The 14122-nt window shown below is 49.0% G+C and overlaps 1 protein-coding gene across 8 annotated transcripts in view; it reads right to left on the bottom strand.

Moving 5' to 3' along the window:
• LOC140685374 (methylcytosine dioxygenase TET3) overlaps positions 1 to 14122 on the bottom strand; it is a 101221-nt gene that overhangs the window by 51640 nt on the left and 35459 nt on the right. The window lies entirely within an intron of this gene.

The raw sequence follows: 14122 nt of genomic DNA, 5'->3' as shown, positions 1-14122 counted from the left end.
ACCAAGCATTTGTTGAGAACACACAAAAAAGATCTTTAACTCACAATGACCAATGTGACACCAGAACCTTTGTTTTTTGTCAGAAGCAAAAGAAAGCTAACCAGCACACCATGCAACAGTATGCCACAGGCGGGAAGTGCACGTGCGTGCGGGGCAGGGACAGGGAACGAGCAGCTGATTAACAGTTCAGCCTGAGCAAGAGGTCAGTCACAGCGTCTCAGGGGGAAGGAACCCACAGTTCTTTTCTCTGCCCATTACTGCCCTCACTTAAGCCCAGGCTGAGCTCAGAGAGCTGGTGACAAGACGACAGTCCCACCCCCGGCCCGCGGCCCGAGGAAACACTAACCATCTCATAGAGCGTGCTCAGCCCCACACCGAGCCAGTCCCACCGATGCCACGTGAGCTGCTGCTGGGAAGAAGATACAAGCTTCTCCCCATCCCAGGAACCACCATTATGTCCACCCAAAGCACACAGAAGGGGGAGGGCACAAGAGGAAGCAGGCCAGGTGTCCAGTGCAGTAAGTTGAAAGCTAACACAAGGATGCGGAACTGAGTTGGCAGGAATCTTTCCACCAGAAAGGAAGGCTCCTTCTTCCAGTCGAATGCCACCAAAAATACAGAAGGAACGATGGATTCAGAATGTCATCAGTGGATGCTGTGACTAGCAGGTGAAGGCTTGATGCAGGGTATGTACATGGCCTCAAAACATCTCTTTAAAAATTATTTAGTAGTAACTTTAAAATAGAGAAATCTGGCAGACACCACTTTTACCGATGATCAAAGTTGTCATCATTACTAATATGAGGACGGAACAACACCACGTGCCTCTTTATAGGATGCACTGAGGACAGCATCACATCAGTCACGTAGAACTCCAGCCAAAACGGAGAACTTAAATCTAATTGCGAGGAAACATCAGATAAACTGAAGCGGAAGGGCACGCTAGAGAGCACCTGGGTTGTTCTCTTCAAAAATTTCAAAGACAAGAAAGAAAAACATCTTTCCCAGCTGACACGGGACTAAAGAGACAGGACAGCAGAACGCAGCTCCTGGGCTAGGTCTTGGAGTGGGGGAAGACAGCCAGAAAGCACAGGATGGGGACAGCTGACGAAACCTGAATATGGTCGGACACGGCCATCGTGGGCCCCCAAGTGGTGGTGGGAAGCTGGGATCCGGGACAGGCCTTTGGGAGGTGAGCGGAGGCCTCGGTCTATGGTTGCCGCCTCATTCTCGTCACTGCCCCAGTTCTGGCCACAGAGGACCCTCATGCTGTTCCAACAGGCTTTTCTGAGCTTTGCACACGCAGTTCTCATTGCCTGGAATGCCCTTCCCGGCCTCGGAGGCCATTCTGGCTTATCCATCAGGCATCAGCTGTCACCTCCTCTCGGCAGACTGACCTGCGGCCCCCTCCCCCGCGTTCCCACAGCACCCTGCACCTGCCTGCTAGCGCTTATCGCACGCCACTACTGCTGTTCAAGCAGCTGCCTCCCACACCAGACGGTATTTCCTTCAAGACAAGGTCCAAATCTTAACCACTTCTGCGCCGCCTGCCCAGAGCTGCTGCTTGGACCACCTTCACAGGCCTTGCCCTGACCCTGGTGGAAAGACCATCTTTCAGAACCAGAAACAAACAACTTCTCCTTTAGGAATGTGGCTGTAAAGCCAGTACTCCCTTCCTTCCTTCTTAGAATCCAAGGTGGCTGCAAAGACAAAACCTGAAGTGGTCAAATTTTACACACTTGTGGCAATGGGGAGAGTGTAGCTCAAGCGGTACAGCGTGTGCTTAGCAAGCACGAGGTCCTGGGTTCAATCCCCAGTACCTCCTCCAAAATAAAAAAAAAATAAGTAAAATTTTAAAAACCTAATTACCTCTCCTTGCCAAAGAAGATAAAACAATTTTAAAAAGTTTTACATGCTTGCGTATAAAAGACAGAAGGAGCCTGCATAACCAAGAAGGAACAAAAGAGAGTAACATGGATTTATAGGAAGTGTTAGGAAGACAACTGCTATGTGAGCTGAGGCTTCCCCAAAATGGTCAAGACAGCTAAAACAATTTTAAAAAGTTTTTTTTGTTGTATGAATAAGAAGAACAAGGAGGAGCTAGGCCTTATGGCTCTGAATTCCCTAGGAAGAAGGATGCTCTTTGGACCAAAAAAAAAAAAGAAAGGAAGGATAGAGTAGACACGGATATGAGGGAAGTGAAGCCAAGACGGGTGGAAAACTTTAAGAAGCTCTATAAATCCCAGTTTTCCCAGCCAGGGCATCCCACTGACACATTCCTCACGCCTGCCAGTGATCCTGGAAGAAACCTGCCGTCAGGAGAAAGCGCCAAGAGGCGAGAAATGAGCAAGTGTCACCCCCAACTTCCAGTCCACTGGGTGAGAAAGGTCTGGGTAAGGGCCCCGTGTGGGTAACTAAAGGGACCTCGAGGAGTCAGGTTCACGAAACCCATCAACCCATCAACGCTCAGCTAACCTTGGTGCTTTGTGGTGTGCGGTCCCTGGACCAGGAGATGAGGAGACATCCTGGCTGACAGGCCACACACTCAAGGGCTGCAGGCCAAGTCTGCCACAGATCTGCTTTATTTGGTTTTGTTTCACCAATGTTAAAAAAAAAAAAATCAATTTCACATGAAACCCAGATTTTCTTGAAGGTCCACACTTCTGTCTGGCAACTTTGCCTACAACCGAGCGCTGACTACCGCCCCTGCTCACCCCCAGCTTCGCCATCCGTGCTGCCTTCTTGAAACCAAGGCCAGGAGTCAGGGATCATTTATGAATTGCCTGAGTTACGTACCATTTCATTCATCTGTGTAGGCATTTGGGTTTGTGACTCGAGCTGTAGATGTTCAAGTTTCACAAGGTGGACTGTGATTCCCTTTGAGGGCCAGCTGCGGAGAGTTAGTGGCTGGAGGGGCTGCTCACCAATGGCTCAAAGCACGAGTGGTGTATCAACTGGGGGGTGGTCTCTAGGGCTGTGCTGCAGGGCTCTTCCTCAGAGCTGTCCTATTCAACGTATTTATCAGTAATGACAGTGAAGGTGTACTTATTAAACAGGCAGATGCTGAAGACAGGAGGGGTAAGAGACTAACTGAAGCTAATCTCAGTATGATGCAATTTGGCAGCTTCAAAGGATTTTATTAATGTTTTTTCAAACTTTTTTTTACTATAATCCACAGTAAAAATATATATATATATATATATTATACTGTGATCTATTATGTACTTACACATATGACGGGTTTGCAAAATGGTATTTCTCCTTAATAGATACAGGAATCCCTCCCTTCCTCTTTCTTGCAGGTTGTAACAATCTAAGGTGATTTCACAGTCCACTAATGGGTCCCAACCCATACACAGCTGGACACACACGTGACCAGACCTGCAGCACGGGCAGCAACAGCCCAGCTCTGCCCAGACAGTCCCCACCTGAGCACAGGCTTCCTCTGGGGGCTGCACCCTGTGAGGGGGCACAGAGGAGAAGCCAGCAGGGCAGCTCAAAACCGTAAGGGGGCGGGGGGCGGTACAGCCACAGTGGTACAGCACACGCTTAGCATGCACGAGGTCCTGGGTTCAATCCCCAGTACCTCCACCAAAAATAAATAAACTCAATTACCTCCTCCCGCCAAAATAAAATAATTAAATAACACAATAATTTAAAAGAATAAGATGCTTTAAAAAAAATCCAAAAAACAAAAAAAGAGGAGCAGGTCCCGTCTGGTTCCAAAGAAGACAAAACTCAGGTCTTTAAACATGTGAGGGCCTATCATCTGGGAAAAGATGAGACTGGTTTCAAGTAGCCCTCAGGGCTGGAATCAGAAAACAGGTAAAGCTTTAGAGAGAAGACTTGGGCTCAATTTAGGAAAGAGTTTTAATACTGAGAGATACTTAAAAAAAAAATACACTGCCCCCTGGCCACCTAACAGCCAGAGGGTATTCCAAAGGAAATCAAGCAGTTACTGGACAGTTATTGGCAGGAGGGCTGGACAACACTGAAGAAGGACAGAGGCTAGTCTAGGCCCTTTCAAAGCCCCAGTTAGACGTGCCCCAACCCCAAAACCCTCCACACTTTCTCCCTTCATTCTCACCGCCCCTGGGCTGCAGCAAGCACCTCTCTGAGGCTGCTCCTTAAAGTCTGGCTTCCAGCAGCCCCCAAGTCCTGGAACCTGCTACAGGCCCGCTGGGGGAAGTGCACCTAAAATGGACCAAACTCCCCACTCCACCTCCAACGGCTCCGTCCCCAGCTGTCTTATTCCTGCGAGTGTTCCCAACCCAAGCATCATCCCCGTTCTGCCAAGGTGCCCAGTCACCAGGTCCAAACAAGTCTAGACATGAATGCCTCTCCCTTCTATCTCCTCCCTTTCCCTTCCTGCCCTCCTAATTTTGGCCTTGGTGTGTGTACACACTTTCTAAATGTCCAGCCTGGCAGTAGCTCCTCTGGGCAGTTCTGTGTACCCCAGCCCGCTCCCACAGTCTTTTCTCCCCCTACAGTCCGTTGTTGATCCCACCCTCCCGAGACTCCCAGGCACCAGCCTCACGTCTCTGCCTCACATTCCACCCTTGCTCAGCCTGCAGAATTTACGAGCGCTGTCTGCACGCCTCCAGCACTCAGCGTGCGTGACAGGGTCACTAAACCCCTCCATCCCACGTGCACTTCTCCCAGCAAGGTGGGGGGGTCTGTGTCCCTCCCCTCAAATCGCGGCGGGCTGGTGACAGTGGTGGAAGTGCCGCTACATGGTTTTCAAAGCTGGATCATGAAAGACAACACAGCTTCTGCCTCGTTCTCATGACACCCAGCCACCATCCTGTGAGGAAATGCAGGCCGTCTGGAAAGTCCACATGAAGGTGTCCCCAGGCATTCCCAGATGAGGTCCCAGCCAACAGCCGGCATCAACCTGCCAAGCGAGTGACTGAAAGAGCCCTTCAAGGATTCCAGCTTAGCTGTCAAGTTACCGCTAGCTCTAAGACTCCCCAGCTGAGGCCACAAGCATCAAGGAACAGAGACAAGCCACCCAAGCTGTGTCCTTTCTGACTTCCAAGTCCAAGGCTTCCATGAGCATAGTAAAATGAACGCTGTTTCACGCCACTGAATTTCGGGGTGGTTTCCTACCTTACGATAGACCAGGCTGTATATTTCAGGAACATCAAGAAGTTTACAAGGCAAAAGGCAAGAAACAGTCCTGCACACAGAAGCCCTCTGGCATACCGGTGTCATGAGAGCAGTCTTCAGGGCCTGGGGCATGGGGCCACTTCTCTCTGAGAAGGTGGACATGTGTGTCGAGAAAGGTTCCACCTTGAAGTCACTTTCGAGATGAGACTCAGAGGATGGGCAGGTATTTTGGAGGAGGGGAAGAAGGAAGAACTCCAGATGGAGGGACTCGCATGTGCAAAGGCATGGAATCATGAAAACGCCTGGCAGGCAGGGGAGGGTGAGCTGTCAGGGACAGTCTGAGCACAGAGTGTGAGGAGGGCAGGGGTGGGGATCACCGCAGGAACACACAGGAGCAGATCTGCAGTTCAGGGGGGCCCTCAGGCGTTCGCACAAAGCACCACCGGCAGGGTTCAAGGCTGGTGGCAGGCAGCCCGGCTGGGAGAATCGTGCCGCTGTCCAGATCAGTGGTCAGAAGGGCCTGAACCAAGGCAACAGCAGAGAGGTGGGGGTGAAGCGTGACTATGGGCAAATGATAACGTCCTCCTGGACCAGTCCTGCCTAGCACAGGTCTGAACCCGACCCGACGCAGTCCCCACACACAGCCACCTTCTGCTGGGGATCTTTCCCTAAAAGAGGAGACCAAGTGCACTGTCAGAACTCCTAGGGGACAAGTTCCATCACACCTGCAGAATCCAGCAGAGTGCTCAGCATGTGCTCAAAAAGGGTCAGCGGCTTCTTCCTCCTGGGACCCGGCTGGTACCAGCCTGCTCACCCCCTGACGTTGAGAGACAGCCTGCAGAAGCTCTGGGCAGCTGGTGGTCCTGCTCTGCTACAGCACCTGTCACAGCGCACACACGGAAGAGGGCCGCAGAGCTGCCCGGGCCCTCGGGAATGCCTGTGCCATAGAAGACTCGGGAGCCTGGTGTGGGCTCTTGGAACAGCCTGCCCCCATCTGTCTCCACAGCGAGGCCCACCGAAGGTGTCGGTGCGGCCCCTTCTCAGAGCCATGTTCCCAGCACAAAACCCCTCCCTGCCCTCACTGGGCCCCACACATCCGGGCTTACCAGGTCTCTTCCCTGCCACAGTATCACTGGGAAGTCTCCAGCCCATCCCAGGCTTGGCCTGGACAGGCTGGGGGCGCACCCCCTCACTGGGGAGTGGGCAGCAGGGGTTTGTTACTGGAAGAATAAATGCCCTTCTCAGCGCCAAGAGACCCGCTCCTCACCTCCGTGATGAAGGGCTGGCGTGTATGCACAGCATCACCACCCCCGGTCACACTCTCACCTGCAGAAGACGCCAGGTCTCCCTCCAGGGGCCCGCGTGTCCCTGTACCCTGCTTGGTCAGGGCTCCCAAGGTCCACGTGCCTCCTCCTCTACCGCTGACTCCTTTCTGTGCTCCCGTCCCACACCTGGTCCCTCAGACGTCCGCAGGTATTCAACAACAGCCTGCCCTCCCCTCCCCAGGGGCTCCAGAGCCCCTGACAGGAGGGTGGAAGCCCACCCCCGGACACCTCATTTTATTCATAACACAGTGAAAGGTGTGGAAATGACACCAGGTCTTCCGAGCCTTTCCTGACTCTCAGAGCATCAACACATCAAAACCAGGTCAGTGGTCAGTCAGCCTCTACTAAAGGGAAACAGGAGAAAGGGTGGAAGACAAAGACTGTCATCGTGAGAGATCAGAGTCCTCACTGCCCGGCCTTCTTAGGTCCTCTAGGAAACGGGGTGTTAGCAGAGGCAGAGTCCCAGGGCCGCTGCCGCTCCGCAGTCACAGGCCATTAGAAGAGACACACGCCCAGGAAGGTCTATCCCCGGGGCGAGCAAGCCTGCAGGCAGCCTCCACAAGGGCCAGTGGCCAGGAGGCAGGGCCAGTCTGGGGCACATCCTCTAGGGTGGAATCTCCAAGAGTGAATTCTCCTGGGACCGCAGGATAGGGGTGGCTGCTCCCCACCCAGCTGACCAGCAAATCTCAGCCCCGCACTTCCCCAGCTGCCCTCTGGGAAACCAACTCAAGGGCTGCTTTCCAGCTCCATCCTTCTCCCTAGTCGGTAGAGTTCACAGCCACCGCCGCCGCACACAAAGTCAACTCCTTCCTTCTCTCCCCCGAGGGGATGGCCCTGCTCCCTCTAATAGCACATGGGCTGTATTTGCGGCATGTTCCATCCAGTGTGATCAATTATTCACCTCTTAAGAGACTTCTCCACTTCTGGGGTTTACTGATGATACAAATCTTTAAGTGGGGAAAGAGACTCTGAGGAGGTACACAGCTGCCTGTTTTTGCAGAGGTGTGAGAGAGTGTGTGTGTGTGTGTGTGTGTGTACATGACTAATCCAGTCCCGTGTCTGCACTCTCCACATCTGAGCTCTCTCTGCAGACAGCAAATCTCAGAGGGTTATATCTAACCCTCTAGAGACTGTCAGGTGTAAGAGTGGGTGTCCCTGTGTGAGGCGGGGGAAAGTAATGTTTCTTGTGGTTACCGTGTACATATCAGTAAAACATTTTAAAATCTAATTTTCTCCTACTACAAAATAGACAGATACAGCATATTTCTCAATGGGTGGGTTGATGCTCAGGAAAAAGCTGAAACAAGGTCTAATTCCCTGAGGCCATCGTATCTGGCAGAAACATGGGACTGTGATTGCTCAGGCCCTTGATCTGATCATAATTAATGTGGTTTCGGGGGAAAAAGGAAAAGAAAGGGAGAAACTAGGAAAAGTCTCTGCCTAGCTCTGATGGAACATTCTTAAGATAGACTGACTATCATGCTAATCACTGCACACTCATTAATCTCCTCCAGTCATCATAAATCCTATAATGTAGAGACTCACCTCCATAGATGAGGACGCTGAACACAGAGAGGTTAAGTAACTTTTCCAATACCACACAGCAATCCAGAAGAACACAGCTATTTTTAACCACTAAGTATTCAATTTCACTTAAGGAAATGCAAATAAAATAAATAAGACAATAGAAGAAAATTTTAATTTACATATGCCAAGGATTTTCCTTGGAACATTAATAGTAAAGAATTACAGGAAGTACGGGTCAGCGGTAGAGCACATGTTTGGCATGCACGAGGTCCTTGGTACAATCCCCAGTGCCTCCATTAAGGAGAAAAAAAAAAGGACTACAAACAACCTAAGTGCCCCAACAGTAGGGGAATGGTTTTAAAATGTTTCTTTTCATGAAAAGAGAATGGAGAACAAACATAGGTAAAAAAAATACTCGACTTTTTTAGTAAACAGAGAAACATAGGAAAAGACTGCTGTGAGATTCCATTTTATATCCATTACATAGAATTTAAGAACAAAGATGCTTAGTTCAAATCTTGCTCCCACCACTAACTAGCTGTGTGATCCAGAACAAGTTAATCTCTCCGTTCCCCATTTTTAAATCTATAAATCTGGGGTTTAAAAGTTGACCTCTCTGAATGCAAATCAAAACTATAATGAACTATCACCTCATACCAGTCAGAATGGCCATCATTAAAAGGTCTACAAATGATAAATGCTGGAGAGGGTGTGGAGAAAAAGGAACCCTCCTACACTGCTGGTGGGAATGTAAATTGGTGCAGCCACTATGGAGGACAGTATGGAGGTTCCTTAAAAAACTAAAGATAGAGTTACCATATGACCCAGCAATCTCACTCCTGGGCATACATCCAGAGAAAAATATAACTCAAAAAGACATATGTACCCCAGTGTTCACAGCAGCACTATTTACAATAGCCACGATATGGAAACAACCCAAATATTCCATTGATAGATGACTGGATAAAGAAGATGTGGTATATACATGCAATGGAATACAACTCAGCAGTAAAAAAAAGAATAAAACAATGCCATTTGCAGGAACATGGATGGACCTAGAGATCATCATTCAAAGTGAAGTGAGCCAGAAAGAAAAAGAAAAATGCCATATGATATCACTTACATGTGGAATCTTAAAAAATAGGACACAAATGAACTTATCTACAAAACAGATGCAGACTCACAGACATAGAGAACAAACTTACAGTTACCAGGAGTTAAAGGGGGTGGGAAGGGATAAATGGAGAATTTGAAATTTGCACCTCCTGGGGAGTGATGGAAATGTTAGCTATCTTGATTCTGGTAGTGGTGTCATGGGTGTATTCATCTATCAAAATTTACCAAATTGTTCATCTGAAATATGTGCAGTTTACTGTACAGGAACAATACCATATAAAGGTGTTTAAAAAAAAAAGTTGACCCCTCTGTGCCTATTTCATCTGTAAATCAAGGGTTAATAACAATACCTAAATGCACAGGGTTGTGAAGAGGATTAAACAACTTAACATGTGAAAGACACAACTATGTACCAGGTCCACAGAAAGCCCCAGGAAAGGGTATTTTAGTTAGGTACCAAGTGCTGGTGGAATTTAGCAGGAACTTCTTTCTCATACATCACTGGCAGAGGACAAAACAGGACAACTATTTTGGAAAGGTCTGTGGTGCCATCTTTCAATGTTAAACGTGCACATACCCTATGACCCTGTAATTCCGCTCCTCGAGAAACTCAGCTCATGCCCATCCGGAGACGTGTACACAAGTGTTCACAGCAGCATTACTTATAAAAACCAAACTGTGGAAATAGTCTAAGTGCCCACCATCCACAGAATGGACAATGGAATATTACACAGCAGTGCAAATGAATGAACCACAGGAACATGAATGAGTCTCAGAAACAACATCAAGTTAAAAAAAAGCAAACCTGGAAAGACTGCATATAGTCTACCAGCTCTACAGCTCAAACAAAAAAAGCATATGTGAATGTATAAGAATGTAAACATATGAAATTAAAACTTTTAAAAAGCAAGGGAATGAAAAACACAAAAGTCAAGGTACCACTTGCCTCGGGAGGTGAAGAAAGGGGATGAGCTTAGGGGGCACCCAGGGAGTTTCAGCAACGTCAGCGATAGTCTAGTTCTTAATGTAGGGAGGGAGCTCACATGTGCTTATGATTACGCTTTCTCTGTTTATGTTAAGTACATGTTTCAAACAATATGTAAGAAAACTGTAAAATGTAATATTCTATCAGTCGATATATTATTGATGAAAACGATAAAGAATAGAACATAGAAAAACACAGGGAAATGTCTTCAGTGAAAAAATGAAACTCAAGAATGTACTTATACTAAGAGATACTTTCTAAGGATATTCATGACAGGGTAGTGTTTACACTATTTGAAGTAGAAAAAAATAGCATTCGAAATTTTGCCCACTTTAAGAATACAGTTCCATTAACAATCAACATCTGTGCATACACACAAAACACCAAGGGGAAACATGCAGAAATGTTAACAGTGCTCATCTCTGGGTGGCAAAGAATGGGTATATTTTCTTGCTGGGTCTCCAGAATTTATTGTACGTATTTCATTTTTATTTAGGGGGGTAAGTTTAAGAACAAAGGACCTACAATACACCTGAAAGTTTGCACAAACTACGCATGTCTCTGGGCAAAGACCAGAGGGGGGCCTCAAGGAGAGGAATTCATGGGTGTATTTTCTTGCTATTTCTGTTGCTAGAGAGTTGTTTTACATCACACACACGTCACACAACACATACACAGAAAGTAAGAAAAATCCTAAAAGATGGGCAGTACTCTACAGAGGGGTGGGGAGGTGGGGAGACGGGGTCAGATTGAGGTGGGGTGCTGAGTCTTAAGTTCCCTGTAACTCGCTGTGCTGTGCTCGGGACTATAAGCCCCCAGCACAGCACCACGACTTGGCCGGGCAGCACTCTCCCCCAGCCGCTACTTCCTACCCCCTCCCCTCCCGGGAGCGCAGGGGTGAGGCGGGGCCAGGGGCGGAGCCAGCGCGGCGGGGCGGGGCGGGGCGGAGCCAGCCCCAGGCCGAGCGCGGGCCTCCAGCCGCCGCGGCGGCACGGCCAGAGGCCAGCGGGAGGAAATGGAGCCGACCACATCTGAGGCCTGGCGAAAGGAGCAGCAGCTGCCTCGGAGGCCGCCAGCACGCGAGAACCAGGTCAGGACGCAGAGGCGGCTCCTCAGCCAGACAGCAAGAGGGCCCGCCCCCCCCAACACACACACACACACACACAGAGCACACAACACACACACACACACACAGAGCACACCCCACACTCAGCCCCACAGCCACTGGGGCCATGGCCCAAGCCACGCAGTGCACGTCCCACGGCCCCACGGCCAGAAGAGCCCCCATCAATCCCCAGCCAGGCCGGGCCAGCCCATAGCTCCACCCACCCAGCTGCTCACACCCAGTTCTCACCACCCACCTCCTACCCCCAAAGTTTAAAAAGTGAAGGAAGTAAGAAACTTGGCCAACACCACAGACCATTGACAGAGAGCCAATCCTTGACTAAGAGCCCCATGCACTTTCCCCAAAGGTGCCCCAAACTCCACAAAACCTACTGGCAGTGCAGTGGGTCAAAAGCACCAGCGCTAGGGTACATGGTGATGAGACAGCAGCTAACAGTTTTGGGTGCTGAGTGCTAACCTCTGGATTAAGAAAGTGCTTTCATCTTTAGACAACCTCTTCCAGCCTTCCAGCAACCCAATATCCATTTTAGTGGATGAACAAATGAGGCACAGAGAGGTTAACTAACATACTCCAAATGTTCAGAACTGGTGAGTGGCAAAGGCCAAGTCTAACATCGGAGCAGGCAGTGGATGCCCATGGCCTCCTAGCTGCCGGGGTTCTAGTCTTTCAGACAATGAGATCCCACATGTGCAGGAGAGTCCCAATAACTATGGATTTCAGCCTCTTACTTGAAGCCCTGCTAAGTGAGTTTGTCCCCATCCATTCCTTTTTCAAAGACTCGAGAGGACTTAAGTTTTTTGCATTCAAAGAAATGAATCTTTAAGCCACTACCCAAAAAGCTGGAGGAAAAGTAGTTTTTGGCAGAGGGGCCTCCACCCATCAGTCATAAGACCGACTTCACACAGTGGGCTAGGAAATGGAAAAAGGGGGAAGCTGACATTTAGGGAAGTCTGGTGGTGTCCACAAGGCAGGAAACTGGGGAGTGAAAACAAGTTCTCCTCAGCCTAACTCCCTGGGAAAATCACACTGTGCATCTCAGTGTGAACTCTCAGTATCTGCAGTCACTACAGGTCTGTTAGCCCCGATTAACTGAAAGATGCCAGTAATTTGGGCTCTTGTACATGTTCATCTGAAAGTCCTGCCCTCAGTGTTGGAAAAAAAGGGAACAGGAGCCTTGATCCCTGCTTAGCCATTTCTCCTCCCTGGGGTCAGAGGTGAGGGCAAAGGCAGTGAGAATCCTCCTCCCTCCCTGAAGGAGACCCCAACTCTGCCGCCCATCCCCACACCTCCCTCCCTCGATTTTGGTGATGCTGCTGGATCCTGGTCCTCCTCCGTCCCCTCCACAGAGCTGCTCTCCACCCTTCCAACCTCACCCTCTCAGCTCTCCTGGAAACCTCACCTACCCCAAGGCTCCACTGCTCAGCTGGCACGAATAACCCAGAAGCGTCCTTTCTCCTGGACTGTACCACAAGCTCCCAGCCTGCTCTCCAACTAGCACACGTTTCTACTTGGATGCGACTTCAATCCAACACACTTAAAACCTAACTCGGCACCTGTCCTTTTCCAGCAACTCCTCCTCTGGACGTTCCTTTTTTCAAAAGCCACGTGAAGAGTCATTCTCCTGGGTATCCTGGCTCACACCTTCCGTCAGCTTTGACGCCCTCCTCTTTATGTTTCCATGTGCAAGCAGACCCTGGTCCTGTCAACGGCTCCTCTGCACAGTATTGCAGATCTGCCTTCTCTCAGTTTCCCGTCACTTACCTCTCACGGGGACAGCTGGAGGGGGCGCCCTGACTGGCCAGCCCAGCTTTCACCCCAGCACACCAAGCTGGGGATCAGTCAATGCACTGAGCCCTGCGGGAACCCCAGCCCCCAGCTCCCAGGCCAGGGCGCCTTCTAATTCGCTACTTCAATCTTCTCTTCTGGTTTAAGTGATAACAGTAAACACGTAGGTAAACAAATAGGTAAGCGTGTCAAGGGCAAAAAAGACCCTTCCATCTGACAGTGCCGCTCCTAGGAATTTAGGTTTATAAACCTGCACTTCAGAAAATCTTTTCTACACATTAGCAAAAACTGAGAACTCAGGGTGAGGGGAGCAGCTTAGTAAATTACGATACAACTCAGTGGGATATTAGAGTCATCAAGACCCTTAGATTATGAACACCAAGGAAAAAAACTGGGTAAAGTGGGAAGTAAAAGTTGGGGAATACCATACTGCATGAATTTATGATTACAACTATGTACCATATGCATGCAAATGATAAGAGAGGGAAGGTAGTTCTTTAAATAAGTGAAAATAGCTGTAGCAGCCCCAAAGAATTATGGAGCTTCACCTATAGATGCTATCAGTACATTTTAACAACCATATATATATTTGCATATATATAATTATGTATTCATTTATTTCCCCCCCAACAAATACGTATTGAGCATTTACTATGTGAGTGTCATTTCAGGCACTGGGGACACAGCAGTGAGGAAGCGGTCCCTGCCTCATGGACAGAGACTTTTTAGAGGTTTGGATTTGTCTTGCATCCCATTCAAAGGTACGTTCCTTTAGGGCAGTGTACCACTATCTCTACAACGTGTGTGGCAGCATAAATCTGTACTCCAGCTTTGAGTATGCGATGAAAGCGACGAAAAATGATATTAACTGTAAGCTTATCTCTAAGTGAAGATGCCCTTTGTGTAATTACTGATAGAGTATCAAAGGCATACTAAAACTCATTATAGAGCCAGGGGAACCCTGGTGGATGACCAAAGAGAATACAGGAAGGTCATTAAGAAGAGAATGAGAAGGAAGGTAAAGAACAGTTTCAGCAGAAGATGCAGAGAGATGGAGGAACAGGAAGGTCTGTCATGCAAAGCAGAGGATGAAGAGGTGAAAGCAAGAAACTCCCACTTCCCCGAGATGACCGCAGTTAACACCTGGGA

This window comes from Vicugna pacos, chromosome 15 (genome assembly GCF_048564905.1).
Source record: "Vicugna pacos chromosome 15, VicPac4, whole genome shotgun sequence".
NCBI classification, from domain to species: domain Eukaryota; kingdom Metazoa; phylum Chordata; class Mammalia; order Artiodactyla; family Camelidae; genus Vicugna; species Vicugna pacos.
This window is presented reverse-complemented; position numbering and strand designations above follow the sequence as displayed.